Source organism: Sus scrofa, chromosome 7 (assembly GCF_054392235.1).
Source record: "Sus scrofa isolate SSC_HxYL_T2T_F1_AM1 chromosome 7, Sscrofa_HxYL_maternal_Yorkshire_Landrace_v2.0, whole genome shotgun sequence".
NCBI lineage: Eukaryota > Metazoa > Chordata > Mammalia > Artiodactyla > Suidae > Sus > Sus scrofa.
The window spans coordinates 43,934,728-43,942,933 of NC_139389.1; the positions used below are offsets into that span (position 1 = coordinate 43,934,728).

The following is an 8,206-nucleotide window of genomic DNA, read 5'->3' on the forward strand; positions in this document are numbered from 1 at the left end:
CTGATGCACAACAGGAACTCCCATCACAGCATTTGTGAGAGGGCCACATCTCCCATGGGCTTCTCCCTACCAATGATGGAATACGGCAGGGCGACTACGGCAGACCATTCCTGGAAGGTATGAGACTCCGCCAACTGACGTTGGCTCAAAGCCTTGGCCCACTCCCCTCCTCCAGCTTTGCTGAATTTCACCTAGACTGCCCTGCCATCCAAGACATGTCTACCACCCTTCCTTCCCTTTCTTCCTCACTCGGGGTTAGACATGGGCTGTGGTCTAGTGACTCTCCCAGCCTTTACCAGCTCCCCTTCATTTCCTCTTCCACAGGCATCTTCCATTCATTCTGGTCTTGGCATCTGCTTCTTGGAGGGCCTGGACTAACATAGTGAGGATCATAATAGCACCTCTGTCTCACTGAGTCATTGAAAGGATAAATGAGTTAATTTGTTGACTGTGCTTATAATCAAGCTTGACAAATGCTGATAATTCAATCCAGTTCAGCTATTAAAGACAGACCAGATCTTACATTTCTAGTGTCATAGCAGGTTAGATAATCCCCAAACCTTCCATTATTAAATACCATAAGATATGATTAAATATAGAAAATAGTCTTCTACCTACCTAGCTGAGCTTATAAAAAATATAAACCCTATGGGCAAAATAGAAAGGGACCTAAAAACCAGAGCAGTAGTATTGAGTCCACTTTGCAGCTGGCCCCAGGAAACTGGAGGAAGCCTTTGAACATAAAGCTGAGGATTTTCAAAGAATTTTAGAAAAAGGGTGGGGACTGCAAGTCAAGCCATAGCAATGAGAAATATCAAGGAAGCTTGTCCATTGTTATTTATATCTGGATAAAGGGAAAAGGTCCCCCAAGACACCTGCCCTCACTGAAGGCAGAGTTTGGCATTCCTACCACTTTTGTGGCTGAGTCCCAAGCTTATAATATCTGTGACAAAGTGAATACAAGTCCTCTCTGGAGGGACACACTCTCAGCTAAGGATGCTCAGGGTTCTCGTCGACACAGCCCTGCTGAAGATGAACTCACAATCCAAAATTCCAGAACAAGGAAATAACCCCCCACGAGTGAGCGTTAGCAATATGAGGAGCAGAATTAGCTTTCCAACAATTTAAGGCTGTTATTGTAAACATATTTATATGCTCTGGCTGGTAGATATAGTAATAATGACAAAGAATGGAATTTTTAAAAACACAAGGAAAGATTGAGGTTCTCACAAAGAACCAAATAAAAGTTTTAAAGACTCTCCTATCTGAGAAGCTCTAGAAAGCAGAGCCTGAGGCAAGGATTAGGATGCTGATTCTTTATTTGGAGATAAGCCCGTTGAGATGAAGGGAAGGAAGAAAAGGGGAAGTGGGGCAAAGAAAGACGTAAAGCAAGGTGATAGATGCATTACAGTGCTGGCCACTGTTTGAGAAGCCATGAAGGGACACCTGGTCACTTAACAGGCATTTTGCCTAGCATCCAGGGCTTTTCTGGAAAGTTTTTGCAAAGAAACAAACACCACCTCTGATTGGAAGAATTTATTTGCCCAGCTTCCTCCCTTTCCCATTTCCCATTGCTCACATTCTACTCCAGAGAGTGCATTGTTCTGTGGTGCACTGTTCATCCTTTGATGCCACCAGGAAACCAGATCCCCTGTCTAGAAGTAAAAGAGCAATTTGATGCAGACACCCTGGCCTGTGGAAGGTGAAGAAAGGCAATCCCAGGCCTCCAGCCAGCCTGGAAGCTCAGCAGAAGCAGCAGAGTTCCTGCACACTTGAGCTGGAAGAACTTGGAGAATAGGGAGGCAGTTTGACTCTGAGGAGGTGAACAAGGTTAGATTCTGATGTGAAATTAGAAGTAGAGTCATTGAAATTAAGAAATACCCCCAGTGCATAAACAGTATATTGTATCCAGATGAAGACAAAACTGAGGATTGGATAACTTAAATTATACCTCTAGAAGTTCCTGCTGCGGCTCAGTGGCAATGAATCTGACTAGTATCCATGAGGATGCAGGTTCAGTCCTTGGCCTCAACTCAGTGGGTTAAGGATCCAGCATTGCCATGAGCTGTGGTATAGGTCACAGACATAGCTTGGCTACAGCTCTGATTCCACCCTTAGCCTGGGAACTTCCATATGCTGCTGGTGCAGCCTGAAAAAAATAAAATAAAATAAAAAATATATAATGGTACCTCTGTGTTGCATTCTGGATAGATAAACAAACAAAGAGAGGCAAGAGGAGCTCCTGTTGTGTCTCAGTGACAACAAACCTGACTTAGTATCCATGAGGACACAGGTTTGATCCCTGGCCTCACTCAGCAGGTTAAGGATCCAGCATTGCCGTGAGCTGTGGTGTAGGTTGCAGACATGGCTTGGATCTGGTGTTACTCTGGCTGTGGTGTACGCTGGCAGCTGTAGCTCTGATTTGACCCCTAGCCTGGGAACTTCCATATGCCACAGGTGCAGCCCTAAAAAGACCAAAAGAAGAGAGAGAGGCATGAAAGTAAAAAGGTCCAGTTTATACTCAATAGGACTTTCAGAAGATGAGATTAGAGAATAAGAGGTTACACTGATTAAAAAAAAAATGAATGCTTAGATTCAGTTTCTAAGAATTTTTATTTTTAATGTCCAAGGGCAGCTTTTGCACCAGAGGTTATTTTCACTTATTTGGGTTTGGTTTTTAAAAATTTACTTACTGGAATTATAAATTTAAAAACCTTGTTTTTATTGGAGTTCCCATCGTGAACTGACTAGGAACCATGAGCTTGTGGGTTTGATCCCTGGCCTTGCTCAGTGGGTTAAGGATCCGGCATTGCTGTGAGCTGTGGTGTAGGTCACAGATGAGGCTCGGATCCCGCATTGCTGTGGCTCTGGCATAGGCCAGTGGCTACAGCTCTGATTAGACCCCTGGCCTGGGAACCTCCATATGCCCCGGGAGTGGCCCTAGAAAAAGGCAAAAAGACAAAAGAAAAAAACAAAAAAACAAAAAACCTAGTTTTTCTTAAACTCCTAAATTCATCTTATAAATTTTATTATACTATTTTAAATCCAGTACATTTTGTATAAAATAGAAGCCAATTTCAGAGAAATTTTATTATCAATTGGACTGGTTACTGAAGGGAATTTAATTTTGATTAACATTAAGTAAACTTGAATTGAATAGACAAATTACCTCTAAATACTTAAAATAATATTTATACATTTAATATAATTTAATTTTCTTTAAGACCTTGGGATGTCTAAACTCTACAAACTTATGACCCAATAAACTAATCCTTCCCGTGTTATTAAACAACTCTTTAATGCAGGTTCTTTTCGCAACTCCTTATAAACCACTGATTATAAACTAAATCACTTCTACCATTCAACTTCGAACCAAGCATTTAATTTGGAATCACAGGCAATTTGTCATACACTTGAATATGCCAAATTCAGTTATATTTTACAAGTATGTTAAGCACCAAACACAGTGATGATCTTGATTGTATCACAAAACGATTAATGTAATGGGTTTGATATACTTCATAATTTTGTTTTTCTGGGGTTAAGAGACATGACCCACTGGGCTTTACTGTGTCTTCAGATTCCTGAGCCGATAATTCATGATGACAATATGATTGTCCCCTGAGGCAAGTTGGAGTTGTTTATTGAACAGATGCATTTGGTACAGGGATGCTAGATCTGTAGCTGCCTGATAGGTTCCTAGGGGATGGTGGATGTGGCTGTTTAGGTTGAGCCACATTGACAAGGACATATGGAAGGTTGCTTGTGGGACATGACTGACCAAAGATTGACTACCATGCCTGCTTATGCCAGTCCCTGCCCTTGGAAGGGCAGGTGTGACACTTATCCTGATATGAGATGTGGAGAGGAGACACGTACTCCTCTGTCACATCCCTCCCCTGCACATCGTTTGATCACGTTCCTTCCACCACCAGCCCTTTATAAAGAGAATGACTCCTCACAGTCATGGCTGATGCCATCTCAGGCTCAGCCCATCCATTTCAGATAAATAAATGTCTCTCACTTTTCTGACTTGGCCTTGTGTGTTCCTCCCTTGGCAAGCCTAACACTGCCTACGTCTGGTGTGGTTCTTCCTGCCTCATTGACTAACATACTGAGTCCAGTTTTAGTAAAATCTCGAAATCACAAGAGCCCCCCAAGTGCATAGCCTTCAGGTGGGGTTGATACCTCCTCTTCCAATTATATTAATCACACAACAATTTCAGTAACCTCTTTCCATTTTGATGACCTAATTCAATCATCTGAATTTTTCAACCTCCAACCAGATTGCAGCTGATTTGCTTCACTCATCTCATTACAGTTTGGCTGAACTCTATTTTCATTCCCTGCCCCATGTCTTTGGGCCACAAGGTTTTCTGGGAAATGCAGGCAGAATTTGCTTATCTATTTTCTTGGACTGGCTTTATGATTACAACAATCCTGAATGGCATAAATAAAAATAGATGCAGACTGAGACACAGCGAAGTACAGAAGAACGACAAAGACAGAGAGAACATCTTAAAGAGTTTTTGTGCCCATAGTGCTCCTGCAAACACGGTGAATGCTCCAAAAACCTGCAGAACTTTCTGTAAGAGAGTGGCAAGCACCAACCCCGCAAAATGGCACAGTACAAGAGGGAAAAGGATTATCCACATGCCCAGAGAAAGTGGCATTATGATAGGAAGCTGAGTGGCTACAGTAGGCAGACTAAACTGATTTTCTGGGGGAAAGCTAAAACTACAAAAAAGATTGTGCTGAGGCTGCAGATCTAAGAATTCTGGCTATTAAGTGATGCAAACATTTTGAACTGGAGAATTTAAGAAGAGAACGGTCCAAGTAATCCAGTTCTAAGCATCATCTTTTGCTCTGTTATGAACATAACAAATATTTTTTTGGGGGGGAGGGTTGCCATAGACATGCACATGGAAGTTCCCAGGCTAGGGGTTGAATTGGAGCTACAGCTGCCGGCCTACATCCATCACAGCCACAGTAATGCTGGATCTGAATTGCATCTTCAACCTACAACACAGCTGATGGCAATGGGGGATCCTTAACCCAATGAGTGGGGTCAGGGATTGAATCCAATACTAGCTGGGTTCTTTACCATTGAGCCACAATGGGAACTCCTGAAGATAACAAAATCTTGAGGTTAAAATAAAAAGAAAAACAGAAAAAATGACATATCACCAAAGTGGAGCAATAAGTAGACAGATAGCAGCCTTTTAATCAATGACACTTGAATGATATCTTTGAAGTGCTGAGAGAAAATAATAAATCTACAATTTTATAACCAGTCAAGCTATCATTCAGGAGTGGGGAAATAAAAGTCATTTTCCGAAAGGCAAAGACTAAACTCATTAATAAACACTGAAGAAGAAAAAAAAAAAAAAACCTTGCTGAACTACAAAGATCCTTCTGTGCGAAAATGCTTGCTATTTGTTGTCTGAAATTCAGGAACGAATTAGATTTTTATAACATGGTGCTTTTCAATCTCAATATCCAAATTGATTGTCTGAATCTAGGAAACAAAAAATTTCAGATGGTGAAAAAAAACATTAAAGGAAGAAAGAAAGTGATTCAAAAAGAAAGAAGTGAGGCTCAAGAAGGAATGATGAGCAAGGAAAGAAAGATATAGATAAATCTAAGTGATCATTCATTGTTTAAAATAATAAAACATAGGAGTTCCTGTTGTGGCTCAGTGGGTTAAGAACCTGACTAGTAACCATGAGGATGTGGGTTCGATCCCTGGCCTTGTTCAGTAGGTTAAGAGTCCAGTGTTGCTCTTGCCACAAGCTGCAGCATAGGTCTCGGCGTAAGCTGGTGGCTACCACTCCAGTCGAGCCCCTTGTCTGGGAGCTTCCACATGCTGCAGGTGAGGCCCTAAAATGGCAAGATGATAATAATAATAATAACTATTTTTAAAGGAATAAAATATATAAATCAAATATATACTGATGAACATGTAAAGTCAGATAGGTGATGGGAATGAATAAGTTCAAGGTTTGGCAAAGAGCAGGAGGAGTTTAGGAATACTGATTGTAGCGGACACTTTTTTTTTTCCCGCCCACTCCCAGCATGCAGAAATTCCCCGTGCCAGGGATGGAATCTGAATCACAGCAGTGACAATACTGAATCCTCAACAGCTAGGCCACCAGGAAGCTCCTATAGATGATACCTAACCCATATTTTCTCTTTGCATAGAAGCACACTTATAAATGGGGTAGACAGTCTAACAGGCTGCCTGCTATTGCTCAAGCACCCGTGTCTGTTGTCTATGCCTGACGTCCTTCTCCTGCACCACAGACCTTTTTCTAACTTTAGCGAGTGTAATGGAGAAATGAAGGGGAGTTAACCTTTCCATGGATAACTCAACCAGTGGGGGACTCAGTAGATAAATGCCCTAACCTCCTTATCTCCCTTGGGACAACTCTGGAACAAGTTCCCCTTGGTTGTTCAGAGGATTTGAGCCCCATTACCCACAACAATGATCTGCCAGGAGCAGCTTCGTATTGGCGTTCCCCTTTGCCCTGCCTTGCTCCCCCCTGGTGTCACTTCTCAAATACCTAAACCCAAGTTCTGGTCCTAAGGGCAGCTTTTGGGAGAATCCAACCTAAGACACTGATTAGTTTTGGAATTTAATTCACAGGAGTTCCCGTTGTGGCACAGCAGAAATGAATCTGACTAGTACCCATGAGGATTTGGGTTCGAATCCTAGCCTCGATCAATGGATTGGGGATCCTGGTGTTGCCATGAGCTGTGGTGTAGGTGTAGGTTGAAGGAAAAAAAAAAGGAATTTAATTCACAGATTATAATTTTAATTAAGATAATAAAATTATCTTAATTTTAGTTTAATTACAAACTAAAATTGCTTGTTACGATTTTCAGAGTAATTACTAAAACGGTAGAGATAGAATGTGTGACTTCCAAACAAATATAAGTGAAAAGGGGAAATTAAGAAAACCTTAATCAAGTCAATAAAGATAGGAAAGGGATGAGGGAGAGGGGAATTTAAGACAAAGGGTAAATGTCATATTTCATAGAATGTAAGATGACATCACTTTGTAAAATACACCTACATTTTGCACTTTTGCTACTTCAGGAAGAAAAAGGCTGCTAAGTACAACGTCAATTATAGAAGTATTCTAATTTCGAAGATGTTGAAATGTGGGGGGAAATGTGTGTCTTGTAGTTGATGAAATTCAGCAGTACAAAGTAAGATTTTAGAAATAAATGTAAATATTTAATAATCACAATATGAAGAGGCTAAAGTCATTTAGAAGATCAGGCTATCTAATTAGTTTATATTTAAAAAAAAATTAGCTGTAGGCTGTTCGTAAGAGACATACTTCAAACATAAAAGAATAGAAAGGTTCTATGTAAAAGAAGTGAAAAAGATAACTGCAAGCAGATAGTGACCAAACAAAGCTGGTATAGCTAACTCAGAACGGGACAGACATTTCTCTCTAGTTTGCTTTAAGGAGGGTCAATCCACATTTATTTCTAAAATCTTACTTTGTGCTGCTGAATTTCATCAACTACAAGACATAATGATAAAGTTTCAATTCATAAGGAAGACGTGACATTTCTAAATATTATACACCTAAGAAATAGCCTCAAAATACATAATACAAAAAACTGAGAGACCTACAAGGAAAAATGTCAAATCAATAGAAGGGGATTTTTAAAAATATATCTTAGTTTTGACAGAGAAAGCAAATGAAAAATGAATGAATGTTTAGGAGCTATTAATGACATAACAGTTGTGATATAATGCACATATATTGAACCCTATACCTCAATTTAAGAAATACAAAATTCACTCAAACATAAATGGAACATTTAGGAAAATTAGTTACATATTAGTCCACACATGAAATCTCTACTAAAAGAATCAATACCATACAGATTACATTATTTGACTCTAATACAATTAAGCAACAAAGCAATAACAAAGATAACATAAAAATATATTTGGAAATTTAAAAACCATGCTGGTAAGTAATTTTCGGGTCAAAGACAATATTGTAAGGGACATTAAAAAATATTTCAGCTGAGCAGTAATGAAATTCTATACATCAGAACTCACGGGATATAGCTAAAGTATCACCTTCAGAGAAATTTACATCCTCAGATGCTCGAAGTCTGAACATTTATGAATTAATCATCCAACTCAAGAAACTAGAAAGAACAGAGTTCAAAGTAATAA

The 8,206-nt window shown here is 39.8% G+C and overlaps 1 pseudogene; it reads left to right on the top strand.

Moving 5' to 3' along the window:
• The first annotated feature begins 3,796 nt into the window (after nucleotides 1-3,796).
• On the top strand, nucleotides 3,797-4,851 carry LOC146401538 (large ribosomal subunit protein eL42-like; annotated as a pseudogene).
• The last annotated feature ends 3,355 nt before the right edge of the window (nucleotides 4,852-8,206 follow it).